Consider the following 27,480-nt stretch of genomic DNA (forward strand, 5'->3'; position numbering starts at 1 on the left):
AGTAAGTTTAGGATTTACTGAAATTGCTGTTCCTATTCCAAAGTAAGCTGGGGTTTGTGTACTTAAACTTTAATATAAATAGGTAAGAGATATAATGTATTTATATACTGTCCCTCTAATAAGGCAACCATATTTTATTACTTTTTTTAAGTATATAGTTTAGGGTTTAGAATCAACTGTTTAGATTAAGATCTTTCCACTTTCACTCAGATAAGGAACAGCTATCGAAACAACTTGCAATAAACCCAGGTCATTCAAAATAGCTAGGCCTAACTTTAATGAAACACCACCTAAACAAAATAATATTCCTGCTGTTTGATTTTCCTAGCAAGCTAATACCCTGTTCTGCCATAAAATAATTAAATTATGCTATAGCCATAAAATGCACCATTTAAGTTAACTGAGTATTTCAACAAACTGTACCATGGGTGGCGGCATGTTGAAGCCACGAACCTTTATAAATCAATCATCAACTGATAAACAATACAATGATTAACTTTCAGAACTGGTGTCCCCAAAGCTGGTTTCATGGAAATATGCTGAGGGTGGATAATATTGGGTAATTTAATTAAGGTGGAGAAATAGCTGGTAAGGCATGAACCTGTCTTTAAAGAGAAGTACAGTATTAGTGAAGACAAGACGTATTTTGGAAGAAAGGGAAGTGGAAAAAAGATCCAAAAATTCATTTAAATCTTCCCTGATAATTCTTTTTTCTGTCTCTATTTTGGTGAACCTGCTAAGAGAAAGCTATGGAAAACAATACAATGGTACCTTGGGTACTCAATTAGAATAGAATAGAATAGAATAGAATAGAATAACAGAGTTGGAAGGGACCTTGGAGGTCTTGTAGTCTAACCCCCTGCTTAGACAGGAAACCCTATACCATTTCAGACAAATGGTTATCCAACATCTTCTTAAAAACTTCCAGTGTTGGAGCATTCACAACTTCTGGAAGCAAGTTGTTCCATTGATTAATTGTTCTAACTTTCAGGGAATTTCTCCTTAATTCTAGGTTGCTTCTCTCCTTGATTAGTTTCATCTCATTGCTTCTTGTCCTAGGCTCAGGTGCTTTGAAATCTCCACAAAACGAAGTGACTACAGATACTACACATTTTCATATGTGAAAATTTCAGTAAACTGCATTTGCTAAAGTAAAATAATGCCTTTGGTATCTCCAGTAAGGGAACTTTATGTTAGGGTCAGCAAATATTAGATCAGAGCAAAGGCTTCTTCACATAATGATTGAAATTGTAATAATTGTGTAAATCACATCTGAAAGTGTTTCATGTACTAACTATGATATTGTGCCACACAGGATTTTGGTTTTGCCAGGTTCATAGATTATAAAAAAACAATGTTTTTCGTGGACTGCTCTCAATTGTTCATTGTACATGGACTGTACATGAGGGTGGAGGCATACAGAAGATGTCTTTTTCAAGCAAATACAGTCCTCAACTTACAACCATTTATTTAGCAATCATTCGAAGTTACAACAACACTGAAAAAAGTGACTTACAATCGGTCTTCACACTTTTTACCATTGCAGGAACCCCACAGTCACATGATCAAAATTTGAGTGCTTGGCAACCATTGTGCATATACAATGTTGTGGCATCCCACAAGTCATATGGTCTCCATTTGTGATCTTCTCACCTGGCTTCCAACAAGCAAGGTTATTGGGGAAAGCTGGATTCACCTAACAAACATGTAATTCATTTGTATGACAAAAATGTCACAAAATCAGACGTGAGTTACTTAACTAACCCTTTGCTTAGCGATGGAAATTCTGGTTCCAATTGTGGTCATAACTTAAGCACTTACCTGTATTTGTGCAAACATTATATGCACTAAATGGAATTTGTGTATAATTGATCAGATGGGGGATACCATATATGGTCCTTCATGCCCACCTTTCCCTGCCATCTTGTTCATTTTTTGTTTTACATTAAGCAGTCACAAGGATGAGGACTAAACTACAATGAATGAACTACTGAATGAAAGTAACTCCAAAGGAGAACAAAACGCTTGGATGGGATTGTGACCTGAAATCCTAAAATGTTATGAGAAAATGAAAAATATCGGGCTATAGTTTCCATAATCCCTCATTACCAGAGGTGGGCTGTTGCCGGTTTGGACTGATTCTGGTGAACCGGTAGTTCCAACCAGCAGTTTGGCCCCTCCCCCCTCCCCCCAATATCCTGGTGCTATCCCGTCCTATATATTTGTGGTTTTGATGCTGCACGCATGCATGGAAGGCACACATTCACATTTTCGGTTCTGGGCAAGCCGGTTGTTACATTATGTGATGTCCACCTCTGCTCATAACCCACCAGATGTGAGCAATGGAAGCTCTAATCCAGTCGCCAGATACTCCCACGTAACACCTCTCCTGCGCGGGCTACACTGACTACCTGTAGCTTTTCAGGTGCGTTTCAAGGTGCTGATTATCATCTTCAAAGCGCTCCATGGCACAGGACTGAGTAACTTGCGGGATCGTATCCTGCCCCATACATCCCTTCAGACAATCCGCTCACACAGAGAGGGACTCCTCCGGGTGCCATCCACTAGGCTGTGCCAGCGGGCGACGCCCAGGGGAAGGGCCTTCTCTGTGATGGGCCCGACCCTCTGGAATGACCTTCCCCCTGATATTAGAACAACCACCGACCTCCGCTCCTTCCGCAAGAAGCTCAAAACCCACCTGTTTAATCTAGCCGGCTTGGCCTAACTCCAGCTCTCCCACCTCAGTCTTTATTTTTTAAATTTTATGGGTTGTTCTTAAAGCTAAGTTTTTTAATTTTTATAAATTTGTACAGGGGTTTAAAGTTTAATCCGGTTTTAATTATATTTATTGTTATCTGTATGGTTTTTAATTTGGTACCTGTACACCGCCCCAAGTCCCTTCGGGGAGAGGGGGTGGTCTAGAAATCAAATAAATAAATAAATAAATAAATAAAATCCAACACATTAGAAGGACATTAATCAGGGGAGTGTTGAAACAGGGATTTTCAGCCTCAAAAATATTTTTTATATATAATAATGATGCAGTATAGCTAATGTGGGTTTGTAATCACTTGAACTAGCAGATAGAGTTTTATATCTTTTCCACTCCCGGGTGGGAAATAAGTCATTGTCTACATCAGATATTAACATAGAGCACCAGGTAGAAGTTTCTTCTTTAATGTTTTCCTCGGATGTATTTAGATACCCTTTTGTATGACAATTCATTAAAATAAGGTTCCTCCACATATTTTAACACCCCAGGGAAACACATCCCAGAATTAGGCAGTCTCTCATATGTTATTTGAAATTGCATAGTCCAAATGGGACTATATTCTATGGAGTCCTTGGTGCTCTTTGAGCTTAGTTGTTTTCCTACAGATGTTTCATTAACCAAACTAAGTAACGTCATCAGCACTGATAATGTTACATAGTTGGGATAATGAAATATGATATTGGCACCAAGGACCCTTCATTTCAACCTTGAGTTACAAATATTCTCCTTTATTGGTACTGTATCCTGTTATTATTCAGAATGTCCAAATGGACTTATTTGGTGCAATGGTTAAGGTGGTAGCCTAGAAACCAGAGGACTGTGAGTGCTAGTTCTGCCTTAAACATGAAAGCCAATGGGGTCAGTCCCTCTTTCTCAGTCCAATCCACCTCACGGGGCTATTGTGGAGAAAATGGAAGAAAAGGAAGGAGTTTATTATGCACGTTTGCTGTCTTGATTTACTTACAGAGTAATAAAGGGGGGATTTTAAAAAAATCAAATAATTTTTTTAAAATAAAAATATCTAACAATAAATCCAGTCTTAAGACTTTCTTATCAACGGAAATTGATTCCTGGATGTATTATTGTGCGGTATCATTTTCTTCATAAAGAGTCTCAGAACAGAGCTTTATCCTATTGATTATGGTGCATTTTCTTCCATTGGAAATTGTGCAATATAGCAAAACATCTCAATAGCAAGTTTCACTAAGTGATTTGGATTTGGATATCAGTGGGGGAGGGGAAAGAGTAATAAGCTTTAATATCACACTCCAAAATTATAGAAATCTATTGTATAATGACATGTGCAAGTAGTACTTGACTTATGACCACAACTGAACCCAACATTTATGTTGTTAAGTGAGAATTTGTTAAGTGAGCTTTGCCACATTTTACGACATTTCTTGCCACAGTTGCTAAGTGAATCACTGCAGTTGATAAATTAGTAATCCAGTTGTTAATTGAATCTGGCTTCCCCATTGAGTTTGCTTGTCAGAAGGTTGCAAAAAGTGATCAAATGACCCTGGGATGCGGCAATGGTTGTAAGTATGATTTAGTTGCTAAGCATCGAAATTGAGATCATGTGATCATGGGGATGCTGCAAAAGTCAGAACTGTGAAAAACGGCCATAAGTCACTTTTTTCAGTGTCTTTGTAACTTTAAACAGTCTCTAAATGAACTGTTGTAAGTTGAGGACTACCTGTATTTGCCCTACAATGCTAATAGACAGTCCAAAACAGCTGCCATATAAATGCACTCTTGAGAGAACATATATAATTGTAATCACATAAGAGTTTGGTACTTGTCAACCACTTTTTTTAAATTAAAAAAAAGCCTTGTTGAATGTTCCCTTTTGAGCATTTGGACTTTTTATTAAAATTATATCTTAGATCAGTGTTTCTCAAATTTGCATTAGAGGTGGGTTGCTGCTGGTTTGGCCCATGCACACATGCGCAGAAGCCAATGGTGGGTTGCACGCGGTACGCCCCGGTACGGGCATACCGGTGCCTGCCCGGAGCACTGGGTACCATTCTGGTAGGGTGCTCCGGAGGGCCCACCTGCCCGCCCGAGCTCATTACCTGTATTTGAGCTCTTCGGCACGCGGTGCCTGTGTGACGTTCCACCGAGCAGCTGGAGCGCCGTGGAGGCTCGCAGAGGCTCGTGGAGGCATTGCAAAAGGCAATAATCCATGTGCGCACTGCATGCATGTGCACACGTACTGCACGTGTTTATGAGGTGGATGCCGGGCCCAATTGCACCGTACGGTTGTACCGGGATCCGGAACCTGCCATTGGCAGAAGCATTGCACGTGCAGAGTGCGCCCGAACCAGTAGTAAAAAAAATTAGCAACCCACCTCTGCCTTGCACATTTTAAGATGGGTGGATGTCAATTCCCAGAATTCCTGAAAATGGCTGACTGGGGAGAAATACCGCCTTAGCTTATTACCTTTAAGACTCTGAACTATTTTGGGAATGAATGGGGTAGAGAGATTCTGCAGGATAGAGTTAAAAATGAAGAGTTGCTTCTCCACATTTCCAGGAACCTCCAATGTTTGGAAGAATCTGAAGGTCAAGCAAGAGATTATTTGTTATATATTGGCTTCTCAGAGAATGTTTGCTCAGAAATTAGTAGACAATAAACTAGCACTGCAAAACTTCCTGCTAATCAAGTTGAAAAAACCCATAATGCTTATCCTCCCAAAAATTGTGCTATGCTTTTACTCCTCTTCAAAGAAATTAAAGCAATGAATGTATTTCAAATCAACTGCCCCTTCTTTAGAGTAGGAGAATTTGGGGACAACCCTCAATCCTTTGGATGAAATTGTCCACACATCCCCTCTTAGAAAGCGCTTCTTGCTTTTCTCTCAAACACCCAGGTGCATTTTCGAAACTATGTGTAAGTGTTGCTTTAATAGTAAAATGTAGATGTTAACAAATAAAGGATTTTATTTTCACAGTTCAGAGCTAGGAAGATTTTATTAGTACCTCACTCAACTTCAGTGAAGTCACATTTCCTTGATTTATTTGGAAACTTCAAGAAAGTTTGAAAACAGCATTTTCCTTCCCAAAACAAACTAAACCAATAAAATTAATCCTATTGCCCAGTACCTGGTGTTTCCTGAAGCAAATCATAGCCATTCATGTTCCAGATGGACCTGCAGATTCCCCAGAAGAAGAAAAGAGAACTAGAGGGACATCATGGACAGAAAGAGGCTTCGGCACAGCCAGCACCTCAAGGAGTCTGAGCAAGGCACCATATTTGGTCTGACTAAAGCAACACAAAGTCAGCTGAAGTGTGGCTGGAGGGGGGGGGGGTTGATGGAGGGATAAACTAATCCCTTAATGCCAGTCACAATGCGATTTGATTGGAAGTAGGAGTTCATTAAGTAAAGTTGCAGGCTGTGTAAGGAGCTAGATTTCACCAAAACCTGATCGGGTTTCATAAGACAGGACTCAGGCAGCATTTGAAAGCCCAGATTGTATGACCCGTCCGATCCTTGCCCAAACCAATTATTCTTTGCCTATCCATTTTTTTTTTTTGCAGATGCTTCAAATATGGGAGTGAATTGGAGGAGAGGCAAAGCTAATGGTAGCATCAACCAAAATAGACTCTTTTGTATTTTATTTCCCTCTACCTGCTTTTTCCCCGATAGCTCTGCAAGATGGAGGCAAGGGCATTAAGACAGGAAGAAGAGAATTATGGATTTTGTAAGATCAAAAGCAAACTACTAGATGGCTGCTACATGCACTCTGAGCACTTAATTGATGAGATGCTGTTTTGACCTTAGCTTGTGAGTTAACTTTTGAGTTCCACTTGGGAGGAAGCAAGTAAAAATTAGCTTTGCCACTAGGTGGCTATCCAGGATAGTGAATAACAAAGCACAACCAGAAACTCCAGAGGACATTATAAATCCTGTCTTCGGCAATTGGAGATCCATGTCACTTCTGCTCTTTCTGTTCATTTCTGGAGCTAAAATATCTTTGAGTTCCAATTTGGAGCTAAAACATCTTTGAGTTCCAATTTGGAGCTTTTTGCTAGCCAGAATATACGACTTTGTGCTAGCAGAAAATACGACCAGCAACAGAGTGGTCAACACCTGGAATGTTCTGACTCTGTTGTTACATCCTCAAACCTCCACAGCTTCTGTCTACTGTGGATCTACCCCATTCCTAAGAGGTTCATAAAGGGGACGTGCATAAGCACGCCAGCATGCCTACTGTACTGTCCCTGTTCTACTGTCCCCATTTATTTGTACTCCTTTCCTTTATCATGTCCATATTTATATTTATACCTGCTATTTTGTTCATGTTTGACAAACTAATAAATACAAAATACAATACACTTTTTCAAGCTAACTCAAAAAGGGGAACAAAATAGCCAGTCTCATTTTTACACCTCTTTGCTTGTGTAGGTGAAGAAGGTAACTTGTCACTTCCATTTTATCCAAAGCGACAAGCTAGAATGGGCAAGAAATGTTGGAATTTAACTCCCTGTGCACTTGGCTTCTGTATCTGTAAAAGTATTGATCGGGAGGCAAAAAAATGTACAGTTACAGTGGCTAGCAGAAAAAGTGCAGTTTTATCTCTTTTCTTTGCTTAAAGCAGTAAATTTCAACTTCAGTCACTTTCAGACATTGGAACCTCCAATCCCAGAATTCTCAAGGATTGTCCTTTGCACGTTTCTATGTAATAAGTCTCTGGTTACATAAGCAGGCTTCCCCAGGACTTTTGTCACTTACAGGTAATCTTCAATTTACAATTGGGAACAGAATTTCCATTGCGAAGAAAAGTGTTTATTAAGTGAGTTGGGGCTCATTTTATGACCATTTTGCCATGTTTGTTAAGTGAACCCCTTCAGTTCAGAGGTGGGATTCACTTACCTCCCCTACCAGTTTGCAAATGTGAGCGCGTTACGTCGGGGTGGGTGGGTGGGTGGGTGGAGCCTCCCGCAGCTGCCGCTACCGGTTCGCCAGAACCGGAGAGAACTGGCTGAATACCACCTCTGCGTCAGTTGATAAATAAATGGCACAAACATTAAGTGAATCCAGCTTCCCACATTGACTTTGTTTGTTGGAAGTCGACTGGGAAGGTTGCAAAGGGTGATTGTGTGACTCCGAGATATTGCAAGCATCATAAATACATCCTGGTCGTCCAGTATCCAAATTTTGGTGACATGGTTGTGAGGATGCTGTGACAGTTGTAAGTGCAAGAACTGGTCATAGGTCACTTTTTCAGTGCTGTTGTAACTTTGAACAGTCACTAAATAAAAAGTTTTAGGTCTAGAATAGGGGCGTCAAACTTGCGGCATCATGGCGGCGTCACATAACGTATCGTGACTTCTTTCCTGTTTGCTAAACCGGACGTGGGCGTGGCCAGCACGTGGACGCATCTGGCCTGCGGGCAGTGAGTTTGACACCCCTGATCTAGAACTACCTGTATTGCCTCTCTCAGTTCAGTTTCCTTTTCTTTTCTGATTCCAGCTTCTACCATTCACTTCTCTGATTTTTCTCCATAATGAAGAGGGACATCACAGCCTCTTTGTTATATAACATTTCCCCCTTGAGGCCTCCTTTCTATCTACAAAGATGTCTGCTAGCCAACAGAAAACAGATAGGCAGCCTAGAATAAGTATTTTTTTCCCACCAAAGGTTCAGTGCAATGAAGATTATATCGGCTTGTAATGCAATAATTTGTGATAAAGTTAATCCCGATCTTCTTAAATTCAGAGAACGTTTATCTGCAGAGTCATTGTGTGATTGCTAGCATCTGAAAAACACAAAAGCTATAGGCATGTTGTGATGTTTCTAATCTAGTGTTAGCTGATCTAGACATGAAATGAATTCTGATGGTCAGTAGCATTAAAATCGAGTTTTCTTGACGAAGAATTTTTAGGTTTTAAACATAACAGATCTCTTTCTAAAAACATACAAGATAAAGTTTTTTCTGAAGTCTCTATTTGACTCAATGACAATTTCCTGATCCAGAAAGTTCCATGCAAGAAAGAGCATTTTTAAATCAGGGAACAAATATTAAAACACATTTTCCTATAAGCAGAAGCAACTCAATATTTCTTTCAATTTAAAAAGAGGGCCGGTCAATATAGAAGGACATTTCATATAAAAAGAAACTCCCTTTTATTGCTGGGATCGATGGAGAAGGTAGTTCTCACAAAATTTTAAGGATATCACTGACTTCAAACTGGGTTGAAATACTCTGGCAAAACCGCATATATTAAAATATGCATTCCCATTACAAATGCTTCTTTTTACTCTCTGTGAATATGTTTTGATGTTAAAAGAGAAATGCGTTAGAGGGCTTAAAGACTTCAGAAATATGCTAGAGTAATACAATTTCTATCCCTTTCCTACTTAAGTGGAAGAAGAATGAATATTTTAAACTATTTTATATTTGAAAGTAAGCATATTTGAAAGTAAGCATATTTAAGCTTTTTAAGAAAAGAAAAAATATTGAAAAAATGCAAAAAGAGTCAAAAAAGAGAAGATAAAGCACAAGGTTTATAAACAGAATTTACAAGCATCATATATTTAGGTTAAAAATTCCAATTAAAATTTCCAATGCATCAATGTTTATTTTAAATGATATGGTATATGTAAATATGTAAATCATTTAACTACTAATTATTCTTAAAATCTTAGTAAAATATGAATATTAATGGCAAATAAGAAATCTTACAAGGTACAATAAATCTATATATGAATTTGTGCCAGTTTTAAAATGTTAATTGTATTATTGTATCAATAAAATCTTTGATTGTATTATTTATTATTTCTATCAATAAAAATAGTTTTTAAGGTGCCATAAGACATGGTTTTATGCAAGAATCCTCTCCTAATAGGCCCACCTCATATAAAAATGGGCACTTAAAATTAAATATACACGCAGCATCAATTCAATGTGATTTAAGAAAAGATAATATCATACCATATGTTATTACAATAGAACTAATTCTATTGTCAATGTGTCAGCATTCCAATAATGCACCCATTGAAAGCAGAACTCCAAGGCAGGTAGATTCCTCTAAGAACATGTTTATTGAATACATCATATTGGCACAGCCGGTGAAAACCAACTCCGAAAATTCTCACTGTTTTCAGCTAATTACAAGAATTAAACTCTCCCCCTCACCAGTATCACCAGTCACATAGTCCTTGAGGCAACACAAGATGGTTTCAGCCAGGTTTGCTTCAAGGTTTACACAATGGTTCTGTAATTAATCCCCTATGACCTCTAAAAGAGCCACAGGTTGGCCATTTTTCCAGAAGACCCTAAGAATGGTGACTCTCATGGAATGGGACAGAATGGAATAGAGAATAGAATAGAATAGAATAGAATAGAATAGAATAGAATAGAAGAGAAGAGAAGAGAAGAGAATAATAGAGTTGGAAGGGACCTTGGTGGTCTTCTAGTTCAACCCCATGCTCAAGATCCTATACCATTTCATTTCTTTGCCTTGAGGGTGTGACAGAGACTGTCTTCCATCTAGCCCTCTCCCTTACACCATCTGATAGGTGGTATTCTTTACAGGAGATCTCTGTCCAGCCACATAATAGACAAAATAGAAGCATCTTGTACCTTGAGAGCAACTATGTCAATATATTGTATGTAGTGTTTGAATGTAACCTTACATAAAATCACTTTTTAAAAAGTTCATCCCCAGGATGAGTTATCTGTCAGTTGCATATCCTGGTTTTGTTTTCCCTTCATATTTTCAGAGTTTCCCTCGACTCATTGCAATCACATTGTATGTTGCATTGTTGTTCTGTTTCAGAACAACTGAAATATGGTTTGGCAAAAGGAAGTTTAACACAGTAAATGTACTTCCTTTTTTTGGATGATATATTGTAATGTTGACAGGAGATAAGACAGTTCCTTCACTGGTAGAAATACTTTATTGAGTTATCTGAAGGAGTGTCACCTAAAATTAAACACTTCGCTGCAGATATTTTATGTACAGTATATAATAGAAGCACTGCTGCACATATCCATAGTTTTTTGTAGTTGTGAAATCTTGTTGTATTCGGGTCTTTTCCCGTGTAAGATTGACATTGTCTTGGCAACGTTTCAGCGAGGTCTCACTCGCCATCTTTAGGCTGAGTTTTGGGCTTAAAGTGTGATCAGAGCTGCCGTCTTTCTATAAATCTTGGTGGGGGTGTGTGGAGTGCCGACTTTGTTTCAGTAAGTGGAATGATAGGTTGTGTGGTTGTATCATGATTGGTAGATTGGTGCTGGCTGTGTGTCTATTGTTGTTTCGTGTTGTAACGGCCTGGGGGGGAGGGGCTTGTTTGTTGACTAGGGCTGGTTTCCAGATGTCTGGTAGGCAGGAAGTATTGTCACGTTCATTCATGTTGTGGGGGTGTTTCTCTATTTCGATAGCTTCCATAATTATTCATATGTGTTCTGTTTTGGAGATTAACCTGGTTCCTTCAAAATTAATTTCATGTCCTGTAGCTTTAAGGTGCTGGAAAAGGAAGGAAGGAAGTTTTTTCTTTTTTTCTTACTGTGTTTTTTTCTCTCTTACTGTGTTCATTTTCATATATATATATATATATATATATATATATATATATATATATATATATATATATATATATATATATATATATATATATATATATATATATATATATACACACACACACACACATACATACATACATACATATATATATATATATATATATATATATTTGTTTGTTTTCGTAGATTTTCATGGGTGTAGGTATGCTGGTTTTGTTGTATTCGGGTCTTTTCCCATGTAAGGTTGAGATTGTCTTTGCAACGTTTCGGCAGGATCTCACCTGCCATCTTCAAGCTGTGGGCTTAAAATGCCCACAGCTTGAAGATGACATTTTAAGCCCACAGCTTGAAGATGGCAGGTGAGATCCTGCCGAAACGTTGCAAAGACAATCTCAACCTTACATGGGAAAAGACCCGAATACAACAAAACCAGCATATATATATACATACACACACACATATACATATACATATACATACACACACACACACACACACACACAGAGGTACTTGATTAGTTACTCTCTGGAAACAAATACTGGGGGGGGGGGGAAGGCACTCCTAACACTTCTCGGTGTGTGTTCATGTGTGTGTGTCCCAGAATAACTCCAGAATGCTTGGGCTGTTGAAATGAAAAGGACTGAATTATATCTATAGTGTCAAGTTACAGTACTTTTGACAGTAGTAGTGTGTATTTTGGATTCAAGTTCTGTTAAGATACAGCCTGTTGTGCCTTAAAATGGCTCCTACCATGGTAACGGCTTTGCAGTACTCCATAAGAGGGCTCCCTCTAATATAGGATTGGGATAAATACATACCTGCGCTATGCTAGTAAATAAATAAAAAGCAAGCTGCCCTGTGGAATTATTCTTTTCAAGAAGGTCTCCTGGCTTTAGTTAGGCTCCACTGATGCTGGATTTATAAATATATTCAAAACCTCTGGAAAAAGCTGGATACTAATAAGTGAATATCAATATCCTGAGGGACTAGAGAGGGAGCAGGAAGCATCTCACCACTTTACCTTCTAGTAAAAACAGAACATAGAACAAAAGAGTGACTTCATATTAGTGATTTGATAACTGAGGAAACTTAAAAAGAACTTTAAAACATCAAAGTGTGGGCTGGTCTAATGTCCTCTTCTCAAAGTTCCCAAATATACCATGGAAAAGTTTTCAACAAATGCTTTTGAAATAGCATTGTTCTTGTTCATGTACCCAAACAATAGGTGCCAAGAGCTATTCGGGCATGAATTTGAAACTAGAATACATAGATTCTTCATCATAAAGCTGCTTATTTTCCATCAATTTCACTAAAACAAGCTGACTTGAAGACCTCTATAGTAACTTGTGGAAGAGAATCTCATACATGCACTATGTACAATACAGGTACTCCGCAACATACGACCACAATTGACCCCAAAATTTATGTTGCTAAGTGAGACATTTGTTAAGTGAGGCTTGCCCCATTTTATAACCTTCCTTGCCACAGTTGTTAAGTGAATCATTACAGTTGTTAATTTAGTAGCAATAGCAATAGTACTTATGTACCACTTCACAGTGCTTTATAGCCCTCTCTAAGTGGTTTTCAGAGTAAGCATCTTGCCCCCAACAATCTGGGTCCTCATTTTATCTGACTTCAGAAGGATGGAAGGCTGAGTCAACCTTGAGCTGAGGAAAATCGGACTGCTAGCAGCTGGCAATCAGCAGAGGTAGCCTGCAGTACTGCATTCTTGTCACTGCGCCACCACAGCTCATAGTAATGAGCCGTGGTGCCAAGCATCTGAATTTTGATCATGTGGTTATGGGGATATACCAACTGTTGTAAGTGTGAAAATTTGTCATGTCACTTTTTTTCAGTGCCATTGTAACTTTGAATCACTAAATGACCAGTTGTAAGTCACGGACTACCTATGGTTGCTCTCAAGGAACACAAAATTCTGTTTCTTGAACTCCCCGCCCCCCATTATGTTTCATGGGATAATTTAGTTAGAATGCTATTAAAAAGAGGAAAAATGCCAGGGAACAGTTTGTCAGCAACCAGCAGTTCAAATCATAGGTGTACAGCTATTCCTCCCCTTACAACCGTTCATTTAGTGGACTGTTCCAAGTTACAACAGCACTGAAAAAAGTGACTTGAACCTTCCTCGCACTTACAACTGTCACCGCATCTCCATGGACACATGTTCAAAATTTGGGTGCTTTGCAACCATCGCAAAAATGGAAAGATATACTAATTACCACAATTGGAAAAATGGTTAGAGAAACTGGTGTTACTGTTTTGATCAAAGAGAAGAATGCATCTAACCTCATTTCTATTTGGAAATCACTTCTGGATTTTGTGCTTGAGATGCAAAAATATATATATAAAACTTTGACTTTGGGATAACTCAGAGGTGGGGTTTCTACCGGTTCGAATTGGTTCTGCCGAGTATTTCTTTTACTTTTGGTTTTTTTTTTTTACTATTTACCATTTTTTAAAAACTTCTGTGCATGCGCGCAGAGCACACATGAAGCATGCGCGCACAGCACAGCCCTGAGCAAACCAGGAGTAAAAGAAGCCAGAACCCACCTCTGGATATACCTATTAGGCTTTTTTGGGGTTGTAGAACTGGGTAGGATATACTGAGTATGCAAAGTAAAAAGTTGAGATTGTAACGTTATTATGTTCATTCTACTGTGCTTAAAAGAGTCAGAAGTTAATACTTTTTTTTAATTTTTTGCCCTTTATAAGACCCTTCTCTCTTTCCCCTTTTCCAACTATTCTTGATTTCATTGGTGTTTTACACTGTAATGAGTTTAATAAAATTATATTATAAAAAAGAACTTTTGAAGTGGATGGGACCAACTTTCATACGTTGAACACATTACCTATCAGGATAGAAAAGGTGACTAGATCCAGCTGCTGCTGCTGTTGAAATGCATAGAAGAAAAAGAAAGCCTTATTTTAGCAAATTTTCCCGATTCTTTTCCAACTGTCAGAACTCATTTCATGTATCATTTATTCATCGTGCCTTCCAAAAGCATACGTGATCAGCCATGCCATTGGGAAAAGCTCAGGTTTGATTTGAACTGATTCTGGTAAAACATTTCCATTTCAAGTTCTACCATGATGCGTGTTTAAAAGGCAAGAGGGAATGAAGGAAACCACACCAATGTCAACAGAGAGTTTTCCCAAATGAGGCCAAGTATAATAATAGAACTGTAGAGCTCTAACTTCCCTAAATGTTGACACTGTCATTGTCAATAGCAAGAAATACTGGTGCTTACAGAGGTTAGCGTTAAAATCACAGCACAAACCCTACTTTCTATTCACACAATCAAAATTTAAATGCGCTCATTGTTATTAAACTGGTATTTAAAACAGTTTTATTTTGGTGTTTTTATTACAAACGCCAACTGTATTTGTGATTTGTTTTTTTAATTCTTCTTCTAAATTAGTAAAAGCTACAGAAAATCTTAAAGGTAAGGTTCCCCTTGCACATATGTGCTAGTTGTTCCCAATTCTAGAGGGCGGTGCTCATCTCCATTTCAAAACCAAAGAGCCAGCGCTGTCCGAAGACATCTCCGTCGTCATGTGGCCGGCATGACTAAACATTGAAGGCACACGGAACGCTGTCATCTTCCCACCAAAGGTAGTTCCTATTTTTCTACTTGCATTTTTACATGCTTTCAAACTGCTAAGTTGGCAGAACCTGGGACAAGTAATGGGAGCTTACTAGGGATTCAAGCCACCGAACTGCCGATCTTTCTGATTGGCAAGCTCTGCATCTTAGCTACTGAGCTGCCTTATGTCCTCATAATTAGAGGTAATTCACTTTATTCACTTAAACTAGATGAAGATCAGCTTATGAGCTGAAAACAATTTGGGGTTAAAAAAAAGACTCCATTTAATGTTTCTACTTTGAATGTTCTGATTTTTTGCCCTCAAATTTTATATTTCTTTAATCATCAGGTAAGTAAATAAATCGTGGCATGTATTTACTTAAAGGGAATTACACAATTCCTTTCTCTCTGGTAATCAAGCTCTTTTACCCAGACTGACAGCCTAGGACAGAAATATGGTATTTACAATGGGTAGAAATTAAAGGTACATCCAGTTTATATGAAAGTGGCTCATGCATTGCACATCTTTACAAATCTCTAGTCAAGCAGATCTGGCTTCAATTGGTGAGCTCATATTGAGCATAACTTGGGAAGAAGGAAGCCAAGCCTACTACTGTCTAGTAGTCTCCATTAGAAACTCAGTCTACAATAGGAACCACTTACATGTGAGCAAACACTTTTACGAAGACCTGATTATTGATTTGAACAAGGAAATAGGGTGTCACACCACTTATTCTGGTTTGCGTAGCTTTATCAGCCTTGCTCTGAGAAGCATCAAAGTGTTTGGTTTTGCCTATATCCTCAGATCGTTGTTGACATTGGCTAAATGAAGAGGTATGGAGGTATGGAGCAACACTACTTCAGGAAACAGAATGGCTGCTAGCCTTACATCTTGTATGAGCTGGCCCATTCTTGTAATAGTATGGAAGTGATCTACCCATTCTTAGATTTTCCCCATGGGAAAAAGTTATCCTTTTCTTCCAATGATAACATAATTGTTCATTTTTTCATATCTATTTTGCAATGAAAGCTAATTAAGATCAGGGCTTCCCATACAAGGTTCTTGAAAGAGAATTGAAATGAAAATAGAAAAATATGTTCAGAAAATCTGTAAATAACGTCTCCAGGAGGGGAGACTTTTTTTCCAATGAAATATCTCTGTCAAAAAAGTCCATGCAACATAGAGAAAGGGCATGCACTTCTGCCCTTACTCTAAATGTGATTTACGGTGATTGTTTTGATTGGCATATGAAACTCATGTATGATTAAACCATGTATTAATCGGGAAGAAGACTGCATTGTTTGATAAACAAAAAGATTAAACAATGACAACAGTTATAATCACTGACAAAAATTATATTACCTTGGGAAGCAATTTTTGCATATAAACGTTCAGCAACAATCCAAATAGAAATGCCACATGAATTATAGGAATATCCACAGTAACTTCCTCTTTCCCATGATGTAAATTTCTGATAGGTATATCCAGATGACAAACAGAGGCAGAAAAATCCAAGTGACCAAGAAGATGGTCTGAACAGCCTTGATGTTTTGCTTCCATCTGTTGTTATCCAGTTTTTGGCATTCCAGATATGATCATCCTATTTAGGTCATAACATATGTTGCAATATACTTGTTAAAACTATGTACTTCAAAATGATTCAGAAATAGGGATTTCAACCTTGCATGACCTCCAGCATCTTTTTGCTTTTTATTAAACAGTTTATTTATTATCCTGCTCAATCCTGAACAAAATAAGCCTGCTTTGAGAAGGTTATGTATCATCAAGATGTGTCTGCAAATCAACATCACCTCTTGGTAACCACTTAGATAAATGTTCTCTGTGATGATCTGGTCTTTTAGGTTTTCCAAAGATGCACTCATTGCCACTGTCACTGAGTCCATCCACCATGCTGCTGGTCAACCTCTTGTCTTTTCCTTCTACCTTTCTCACTCCAAAGTAGAATAATTTAAGACTGATTTTTTGTGCCTTGGGTGAGAACTCTGGTTGCTTTGTTTAATGATCCAACTTTTGCTTCCTTGGCTATCCACATTGTTCTCAGGAGTCTTCTCCAATCCAAAGTTCAAAGACATCAACATTCTTTCAATCCTGCTTTTTCAAAACCTAACTTTTATTTCCACAGTGTCAGAAGGGATAATACTGCTTGCACAATTCTGAACTTCGTAGGTATAGACATAACATGGGATCTGAATATCTTTTCTAAGTGTTTGTGGAGATTCTCAATCATCTAGGTCATGGTTGTCCCAAAGGTGCTTATTCCAAAAGACAACTGGAATTTCTTGGTGCCTTTTGGAAAAAATACCTATGGGGCATCTTTTCTAAGGATTTCATGGGTGCTTTACCAAGTGCTAGTCTGCAGTGAATTGCTTGATTGCATCTATAGTTCATGGCTGATCCTAAAAGGAAGAAGTCATTTACTGTTTATCACTTTGATATCTTCACTGTGAATTCTAAGGCTGATTGTTATACCTGCTCTCATTAGTTTGGTCGTCTTTATATTTGATTTTTCACTATGCTTGACTTTCATTACTAGACCTTGATATCCTTTTTTGGCTTTGGGGGTAATATAATCAGCATAGCATAGGTCAGGGGTGTCCAAACTTGGGAACTTTAAGACTTGTGGACTTCAACTCCCAGAATTCCCCAGCCAGCTATGCTGGCTGGGGAATTCTGGGAGTTGAAGTCCACAAGTCTTAAAGTTCCCAAGTTTGGACACCCCTGGCATAGGTTATTGATGTTTCTTCCTCCAGTTTTAAAACCATGCTCATCTTCTTCCAGTTCAGCTTTCTTTAATAAATATAGGTTGAATAAATAAGGGGACATTATAGTCTGTTTCACATAATGTGGCTTTCGGGACTCTATGTATTTCTCATGAGGACAATGAGATGTTCTGAGATTCCTATTTATCTGAGCACATTACACAGTTTGTCATGATTGATATAATTTGAGGCCTTTCTAAGATTTGAAATACCACTTTAATTCAACTCTTAAAGCAGCTACAGCTTTTTTCCATGCACATGGAAGATTTAAAAAAAACAGGTTGCAATAATAAATAAAAGAGAATTGCTGAACTGATCTGAAGCATTTTTCCTAATTATTTTTGAAATGTGCATATACTGGCATTCATATTGGGTACAGAAACCACACTTCTTATTCTCAACCAGTATAAGCAAAGATCATATTCAGGGATAAATAATCTGGTATTCTCCAGTTTGAGAATTACAATTCTAATTAATCCAGCTATTATGTCAAACCATAAGAATCTGTGGTAGTTGCATTTCAAAAAATGTGGAAGACATTATCTCTGGTCATACTGGTTGGGGATTATGGTAGTTATAGTTTAACAGCACTAGATTAAGGAAAACTCAAACACAGTGTGGGAATGGGAGTACATAGTGTGGATGCAATCATCCAGCTTCCTTCAGCTTCCAGATAAAGATCTAGTAAATTTCCATAACCATTTTGTGAATGGATAATAGTTCTAATTGCATGTATTTTGTGTCCGTGCTTACAAACTCTCCCAAATTGCAGATGTATCCATTGGGCCAAAGTATTAGTTCTAGATTAAATGTATTCTCATCCTGCACATATATTAATGATAGTCAGTTAGATCCAGATTTAATGCCAAGAAGAGGTGGTTAGTGCAATCCTATACCACTTCCTGAAAACATGCTCTGAAAGTCTGGAGATATTCCACAAGATCAAAGAAAATATTTCCAATGCTGTGTAAATGGAGAGGCAAGGAATAATCTAATAGGATAGGATAGGATAGGATAGGATAGGATAGGATAGGATAGGATAGGATAGGATAGGATAGGATAGGATAGGATAGGACAGGACAGGACAGGACAGGATAGGATAACAGAGTTGGAAGGAACCTTGGAAGTCTTCTAGTCCAACCCCCTGCTTAGGCCACCTCAGACAAATGGTTATCCAATCTCTTCTCAAAAACCTCCAGTATTGGAGCATTTACAACTTCTGGAGGCAAGTTGTTCCACTGATTAATTGTTCCAACTATCAGGAAATTTCTCCTCAGTTCTAAGTTGCTTCTCTCCTTGATTAGTTTCTACCCATAGCTTCTTCTCCTACCCTCAGGTACTTTGGAGAATAGCTTGACTCCCTCTTCTTTGTGTCAGCCCCTGAGATATTAAATAGTCCCTTCTGCTGGAGAACTTTCATTTGCCTGATTCTTTCCAATGTTTCTTTGTACTACTGTATTCAAGAAGATGAGTAAGTTAAGAAATAATGGAGTTGTATTATCAGTTTCCAGAGCACCTGACTCTATGGGGTCATCATTTGTTTTGAAGTTCTCTAAATGACTGAGTGCTATAAATCACTATCCTTCCTGTGCCATTTGTATATGTATTTGTGGATTACCTAGGAACAGATACTCTTTAAATACCTTATTGACAATGGCTGAAGGATTAGTAACATTTACCCAGTGCTCAGTATGGGCAAATGAGAAGGACATGTCTAATCCCCATATTTTTGTGTTGTTGGGAGAAGGACCTTTTTTTATTGAATTTGATTTTCTAAAGTAGGCAGACTTAGGCCAAAAGACTAATTTGGGCTGGAAACACTGGGGACAGCTTGTCCTCATTCCCCTCAAAGCTCCCAATCATTAAAACACTGGAAATAACTTTCAAACCCAATGACAATCCTGAGAATCCACAAAGAAAGAACAATGCTTCAAAATGATTAAACTGAGCTTATTTCAGAATCTATCCAGCAAAATATAGAAAGAAAAATCACTAGCAAATCAAGAATTCAATTCCACTGGAGTTAGGGTTTTTTGGAAGGGTCCCAGTGGAAAATTTACAACTTGTTAGAGAAAACTCGCCAGTTTTATTTTCTTTATTTCTTAGATGGCTCTAGAGCCATAAGTACATGGCAAGTTACGGCCACTGAAAAAGAGAGGAGGTGCAAAAATATCAACTGTCTTCATGCAACTTCTTTCACTGGAATTCAATTATACATTTTTTTCTATTACACTCTAAAAAAGACTATCTTCCTATTATGGTCTTTCCGTTCATAGTCAATTCCTTGTGGTAGGAAAAAAAGCAGAACTTAAATACTAGTGAAATACACGTATGGATGAGCAGATAGATAACATCATGTGGAATCTTTGTAAAACTTCATGAATGACGTGTGAAGTTTCCATGTTTAAAAAGTGTACGTTCTGGAATTATATTTATATTCAAATATCAGAATACTGTCTTCACTTAGTGGACGTGAGACTAGGTGGCACTGCAAGCCAGTGGTGGGTTTCAAAAATTTTTAGAACCTCTTCTGTAGGTGTGGCCTGCTTTGTGGGAGTGGCTTACCGGCCATGTAACCAGGTGGGAGTGGCTTGCCAGCCATGCGACTGGGTGGGAGTGGCTTGCCAGCCATGTGACTAGGTGGGCGTGGCCAACTTGTAAAATGTGGTAAAACTCACTTAACAACGCTCTTGCTAGCAACCAAAATGTTGGCTCAGAAACTCTGGCATTTGAAGCAGGCACGTCTTAAAGCTGTCAAGTTACAAGACCCTTGCACCCCTAACCTTTTAGAAAAAACCCCCAGGGGTATCAAACTTGACAGCTTTAAGACTTGTGGACTTCAACTCCCAGTCGGAATTCCTCCTCCAGTCATGTTGGCTCAGGAACTCTGGCATTGAAGTGTGCAAGTCTTAAAGCTGTCAAGTTACAAGACCCTTTCACTCCTAACCCTTTAGGAAAAAAAACCCCAGGGGTGTCAAACTTGACAGCTTTAAGACTTTAAGGTTTAGATAGGAATCTTAGAGGCGGGCGGGGCGATTGGTGAGCCAGCCAATCAGTGAGTAGCAGGCGGGGCAAGTGTGGTGCGGATGGGCGGGGAGAGGGAGCTGGAACCGGTTCTAAACGGCATGGTAGATTTGTGGAACCTCTTCTATAGAAGAGGTTAGAACTGGCAGGAACCCACCCCTGCTGCAAGCTATCATTTATTTAGAAATGATGAGAATTGAAGTTGGGATTCATGCTTTGCCAATGAAAGATTAACCCATTTCTTTTGGGACTGGCTTTTTAATATAATGGGTGATGCTGCACTTTCATGTGTTTGTTTATATTCTATACATACTCTGAAACTTTTCAAATATACTTAGCCCTAAATATATCAGCTTTTTAAAGTTCCCTTCTTCACTTCTTGCTGCCTCCTTTATCAGTTTCTTTCTCTCCTCTAACTTTCTCCAATTAAGTCAATGATTCCATAATCCAATGGAATTTTGTTTGGAAATTTGAAATAACTTTTCATTATATTTTAACTTACTAGTTTTGCAAAAAATGTACATGTGATCATTTAAAATACTAGTTTATACTTCAGATGAACCTTCCTCCATGTCTGGAGCCAGGGCAAGGTTGCCCTTTAAAAATAACTTATTAAATAGTCTACTGAAGATTATTTGCTCATGTTGAACAGAATAATTCCTTCGTCTTTCCCCAGATATATTTTAGTAAACACAAATGTGCAAACGAGCAGGACAAATGATACACCCCATTGAAAAACCAACTTCTCGTCATCCAAATTATATCCAACCATGATTTAAAATCTCTTCTTAACTTGAAGCATTGGCTGATGAGGTTTCTCTTTTTTTCTTTTTCCTGTGTCATGCCTTTTAAATTGCTGGTGGTATGCCTGCCCCCACTGATTTATATGTAAGCCATTTTGGCTGAAGAATGAAAAAAAATGCTAGAAACAAATGCAGAAATGATCTGATAGGACAATGGGAGGGGATAAGTTAATCCTCCACTTCTCTGTGCTATCTTGGAAAAACCCTTTTCTTTTCTTTTTCTTTTTTTCTTGCTTTTGTGTTGTTCTTAAGGAAAGAAATAAATGAACTGCTTTGCCTAAGTCTCTTGCTTTTATTGTTGTCTCTTCATACAACATACTTAACTTGATTTTCTGGGTTGATAAAATCCTTCAAATAATCTAAACAGGCTGGATTCTGACAACATGCTAAAACAAAGAGCAAGATTAATATTAATGAAGCTTGGCATTTTATGTAAGCACATCTGCTTGGTTATGAATGTATTACGCACACAGTGTTGAGATACCAAATATTTCAGCTCGCAAGTCTATCTGATTCTGAGTTCTACATTGAGCCTTCTGTATTATATACAAATACATGCAAACAATATATGTGTCATTAGAGTAATAGTAATGAGGGAAAAATCCCCCCCCCATTTTTCTAAAGAAGTCGCTGAAAAGTTTGTTTCTACAGCAGCTGTAACTGTATATCCTTTGAAGGCACCAACTTAAACACACTGATGTAAGAAGCAATTACTCAAAGGAAAATAATAAAACACAAGACACATCACTGCATTTTCAAAAGTTGTGTATATTACATCTATTGCACATTCTGCGTGCTTGACAGAAAGTTGGAGAATGTTGTTTGCTATGGAATTGCACTAGAATTTTAATTTCCTTTCAGCTTATAAAATTTAGTCAAACGCATTGAGTTCTGCATTAAACAAAGCTGACCCTTTGACTTACAAGAGAAGTGTTTTTTTCATCAGCATACAAACTGCCATCTAATTATATCCCAGAATTAATGTCTTGTAGGTATGATGGATGCTATCCATTTAATGCAGGCTAAATTTGGAAACTGAGTTGAAACTATTCACTGGGGCTATAGTCTGATGCTGTCAAAATTATTCTTTCAGCACAGGTCAGCAGGTTGCCCACAGTGGGAATCAAAAAGTTTAAAATGGTGACTATGATCACACAATTGAAGCCCAGTGTTTGGGAGAACCCGTAGCTAACATCATGGCTGATTCGGAGAACCTCCAAATTTCAGGCTGGTCCCTCCCAGGAGTCTCAATTCAGCCTATTTTGGATGTGAGGTAAGTGCAGGGCCCACGACATGGAGGTTCGGGGAGGAGTTCCCATAAGTTTCATTTCCAGCCTCCGGAGGGCTGGAGCCTGGGGGAGGCAGTTTTCACTCAGAGGCTTGAGGAAAACCTACGGAGCCTGGGGAAGGCGAAAAGAACTCCCCCCCCCCGCCCGCCGTGCTGCAGGAGGCCGACTAGGCCATGCCCACCCAGCAACAGGGCAGAGAACCCGTTGCTGAAATTTTTGAAGCCCACTCCTGGTTCTAAAGCTTTTAGAGCAGATACACTCAGGCATTTAAAAAGCTGGCTACGAGGTGGGAGACCCAGATTAAAATACCCATTTAGTCATAACACTCACAGGGGTTTCATATCACAGGATAAATGTGAGAAAAGAGTACACAGAAAAATTAAACCTGGGCAAAATGATAACATAAATTTGCGAATTGCTCATTAATTAGGTGTAACTTCAAAAAATATTTTCCCCATTTCCCTCTCCCACAAATTTCCCTTTAGAGTTATGCTTTTTAAACTCCTAGGTTGGAACTTTTTTTTTTTAATTGAAGCCAGACAAAATATTTTACTAATTATCTAAAAGTATGTTTCATCTTGTAAAGGGAGAAAAGGATTCTAGAAGTTGCCCTTTTCTAGTTATTTTGGATGTGTCCAGTTTGCCTGCCCCAATCGCCTAAAATTGTAATTCCTCCAGGCAGAAGACAAAGAGACTTCCAAAGTTTTAGAAACCAAACAAAATCACCCTTTTGCACTATATTGGCTTCACAACAGCATCACATTTCAAACCTGACAGAAACAGAAGGTGAATCCTGCTTGATAGCATAGCTCTTATGTGTATCCCAAAACCGTTTGTTGCAATTTGCCACAGAAACCTAATAGTGGTGTACAGAATATCATGTTAAAGACTATAGTAGAAGAAAATTATTCAACAGGTGACTTGAGAGAAACCATATTGAACATATATTTAATTTCAACTACATTTAAGTCAATGTTCATGTTTATCTTGGCTTTACCCACCAGTTTTATAGTAGATTTTCAGGCATGTTGTTCCAGGCACAAAATAATTCATTCACAATCAGAAAGTAAAATTAAAGGAAAACACACTACAGTCAATGATATGAGACAACCACAGGAAATGAACACAAGGGTGTCCCTCATCTTTGTGCAGAAAGGCAACATTATAGTTGGACAGGTTCCAGATTTTCTCTTAACAAGAACAGTACAAAGGTGTTTTGTTTTCTTTACAACTTCCAGGGAAGCAGAAGAAAACTGAAGATGGCTCCACTAAACACAGAGAAAATGAACACCGCGGAATGAAGAGCCAGCAAATATACTGACTTGAAACTATCCACCAGTGCCCTGTTCGGTTCTATCTTGCGAGGAGACTGCAACACAATGGTCTCTAGCAGGTTTAGAACTCTGGAACATGAAGGAATACACATCATTTTGCTCCCGTTGTGGTTGTCACTTTCAAAGAGGCCACTGGGTCCATGTACATTCTTTTCTAATCACGTTTGGAAATTGTTTGTTTTAGCTATTAGGAACAACAATATTTTTAGTACTGGATGAGTATCTTTCAATCCTTAATAAAAGAGGTTTTAAGTACAAATGTAAGAATTTAAAACAAATATAAATATATTTGAAATAAACAATCAAAGGAGGATTAGAACTTTGATTTTGGAAAGTTACAAATAGACAAAGGGTCCAGATGGATTTGAAATAAAAATTTGGAATTATGAGAATCTTTCCCTTGAGAAAAGGCTTTTGTTTTGTAGAAAGTTAGCACCCACCCGTCTCCTAGAAGACTGAAATATTATAGGAAATATTAAAAATTCAGAATATTATATTTCCCTAAAGGAGAAACATGCTCTTGGAAAGCAGCCCCCCACCTTCCTTAATAGCCCCAGCAAGACTGGCCCAGCCTATCTACAAGACAATTAGACATTTAGCTCCAGGGTGATGGGATTAAGACATGACCCTCCAGGACATAATAGGATTATCTATCAGCAGAGCTCACCACATGGCACAACCAAGCCCTTTCATTGCATCACTCAGCAAGGTTCATCTAATTGTATCTCAGACAACCTCAGCTGTAGCCCTCTGGGAGTCTGACAACCAATAGAATACATTTCTTGCACAGGAATAGGAAGCTGAAGGTCAATAACCAAGAGTGGGTATAAATACCTCTTTCTCTCTCTCCTCCATGTGTTCAGCTGCCCAGTACCTAAAACCCATGTGGTCCTGTCCATCAATAAACCATCTTTCCAAACAGCCTCTATGTCTCCAGTGTCTTTCTCCCCATTTGGAACTGAACCAGATGGATATTTCTTCCAACAGTTTTAAATTCTCTCTTTTTTAAAAAAAGATGGCTTAGGCTTTGAAGGTTGGACACCAGAGGCAACCAGAAGAAACGAATGATTTCAGTTAAAGGAGAAGAACACTTAAATTTGACTTACCAATACAGAATATTAAATTGAAGGATTTTTATGAACAATGGGTGTGGAAATTAAATTTAAAAGTGACTGTTACTAAATGGTGTTAAAAAGGTATTATGGGAGAGGAACACGTTTTACCACACCAGACCGAGTCTGATCAAAAAGTGGATTTTAAATTGACAGTCTAAAAGAAAGATATGGAAAACATGCTATCCTTGATATACAAATGAAATTGGCTAATATCTCAATAATTAAAAGAGACATTACAAATAACAAACCAAAGTGTGACCTGGATAACTTTCCTATATTAAATTTACAAAAGAGACTTGTTCAAACTTTGAAGAAATTTGTCAAAGAGATAAATGAAAAGAAATACAGTTCTAGGACATTATTTGAAGGGATTAAAGTTCAAGGTTATTAAAAGTAGGAATATTAAGTTGGTTTATTTGATCAGAGTTAAAACAAAATATGTTATTTAATCTCTAGTAATCCTTAATGGACTTTTGTTGATCAGGACTAAATAATAATACTTTGTTTATAGATAAGAGATGGAATACAAGAAGAAAAGATCAGTTATTGTATTTTAAGAGAAAGTGATAAGTTACAAAATTGTTTATATTTGCCATGATAAAAGGAGAAGTCATTTCTTTATATTTTTGTCTGCTATGTTCTTATTTTTTCTTTGCTATTTTTCTATTTTTTCTTTCTTTTCTCCGTTTTTTATTTTTATTATTTTTGTTTATATAAGTTTTTATCTTTTTAGTTGAAATTTTAAATGATTATATTTAAATAATATTAAAAAAGAACAATCCAAAGGAATAATATATCAGTTGATGATCTGATTTTTAGACAAAAAATTATAACACCTTTCTACAGCAGGGCAACTCTTCCTTTGGCCATGGAATTATGAAGTTCTCTTTCACCATCAGATCCAGCTTCATCCCACCTTTATATTATATTGTGTATGTATGTATGTATGTATGTATGTATGTATGTATGTATGTATGTATATTTGTGTTGTATTTGAAAATATGGGTTTCTGCCTGGATGAAGGACAGAAAGAGGGAGGAGTGAGCTCCCTCCCATACTTGGGCATACCAGGGGTTGTAACACAAATACATACATACATACATACATACATACATACATACGTACGTATGTACGTACATACGTACATACGTATATACGTATATACGTATATATGTATGTATTTGTGTTACAACCCCTGGTATGACTATATGTATATATGTATATATAGTTGTATTTGTGCCACAGGCTCTCCTCCTTTATCAGCTAAGCCAGGGAAATAGGTATGTATTTGTGTTATAAATTTATTTATCAGCACAAATACAACACAAATATAAAAAGGCAACATTAAAAATAAAAATATGGGTTTCTGTCTGGATGGTTTTCTGTGATGAGCCGAATGACAGAAAGAGGGAGTAGTGAGCTCCATCCCATATTTGGGCATACCAGGGGTTGTAACACAAATGCATACCTATTTCCTACCTATACATACCTGTGGCTTAGTGGCAATTACATTGGCCTAATATGCAATACAGCCCTGGTTCGAATCCCAGTAAGGGTATGGCTAGCTGATGAGAGCTAAATAGCTTGAAATGGATCCATACTAGTCTCCCTTTATTTTTTTATCAGCACAAATACAACACAAATAGTGAGCTCCCTCCCATATTTAGGCATACAAGGGGTTGTAACACACACACACACACACACACACACACACATACATACACACACACATACACATACCACATACACACACACACACAATATATATATATATATATATATATATATATATATATATATATATATATATATATATATATATATACATATATATATACACACACACACACACACACACACATATACATATACATATACATATACATATACATATACATATACATATATATATATACACACATACACATCATAGAATGTACAAGCTTTTGGCCTGCCTGAGCTTCATTGAGTGAAGAGGAATTGTCTTAGGTCGCATATAAAATATATAATATAATTAATGCAAATAAATATATGAAAAACCAAATAAGAATGTTAAAGGTTTACAATCTTGTGGGGCCACATTACTAGCTGTCTAGAATCACAGGTAGCCCATGGGACACAGGTTGGACATGCTTGCTCTTATAAAATGAAATTACAAGTGAGGTAGAGCCCTCCTATCTGAACTATATTGCTCTGAAGAAGGATGTCAGATGACTTGATGCTC

General features: G+C 37.7%; 1 protein-coding gene and 1 long non-coding RNA gene across 2 annotated transcripts in view; one reads left to right on the forward strand and one right to left on the reverse strand.

The window, feature by feature from the left end:
- The window catches only part of LOC309388843, a 31,178-nt gene extending 5,464 nt beyond the window's left edge, over nt 1-25,714 (forward strand). The window contains exons 2-3 of the long non-coding RNA XR_014174850.1: nt 22,617-22,791; nt 24,046-25,714. This is a non-coding gene — a long non-coding RNA (uncharacterized lncRNA). The remainder of the gene's footprint in view (nt 1-22,616; nt 22,792-24,045) is intronic.
- HNF4A (hepatocyte nuclear factor 4 alpha) overlaps nt 1-27,480 on the reverse strand; it is a 70,563-nt gene that overhangs the window by 41,471 nt on the left and 1,612 nt on the right. The window lies entirely within an intron of this gene.

This window comes from Natrix helvetica (genome assembly GCF_964273705.1).
Source record: "Natrix helvetica genome assembly, chromosome: 3".
NCBI classification, from domain to species: domain Eukaryota; kingdom Metazoa; phylum Chordata; class Lepidosauria; order Squamata; family Natricidae; genus Natrix; species Natrix helvetica.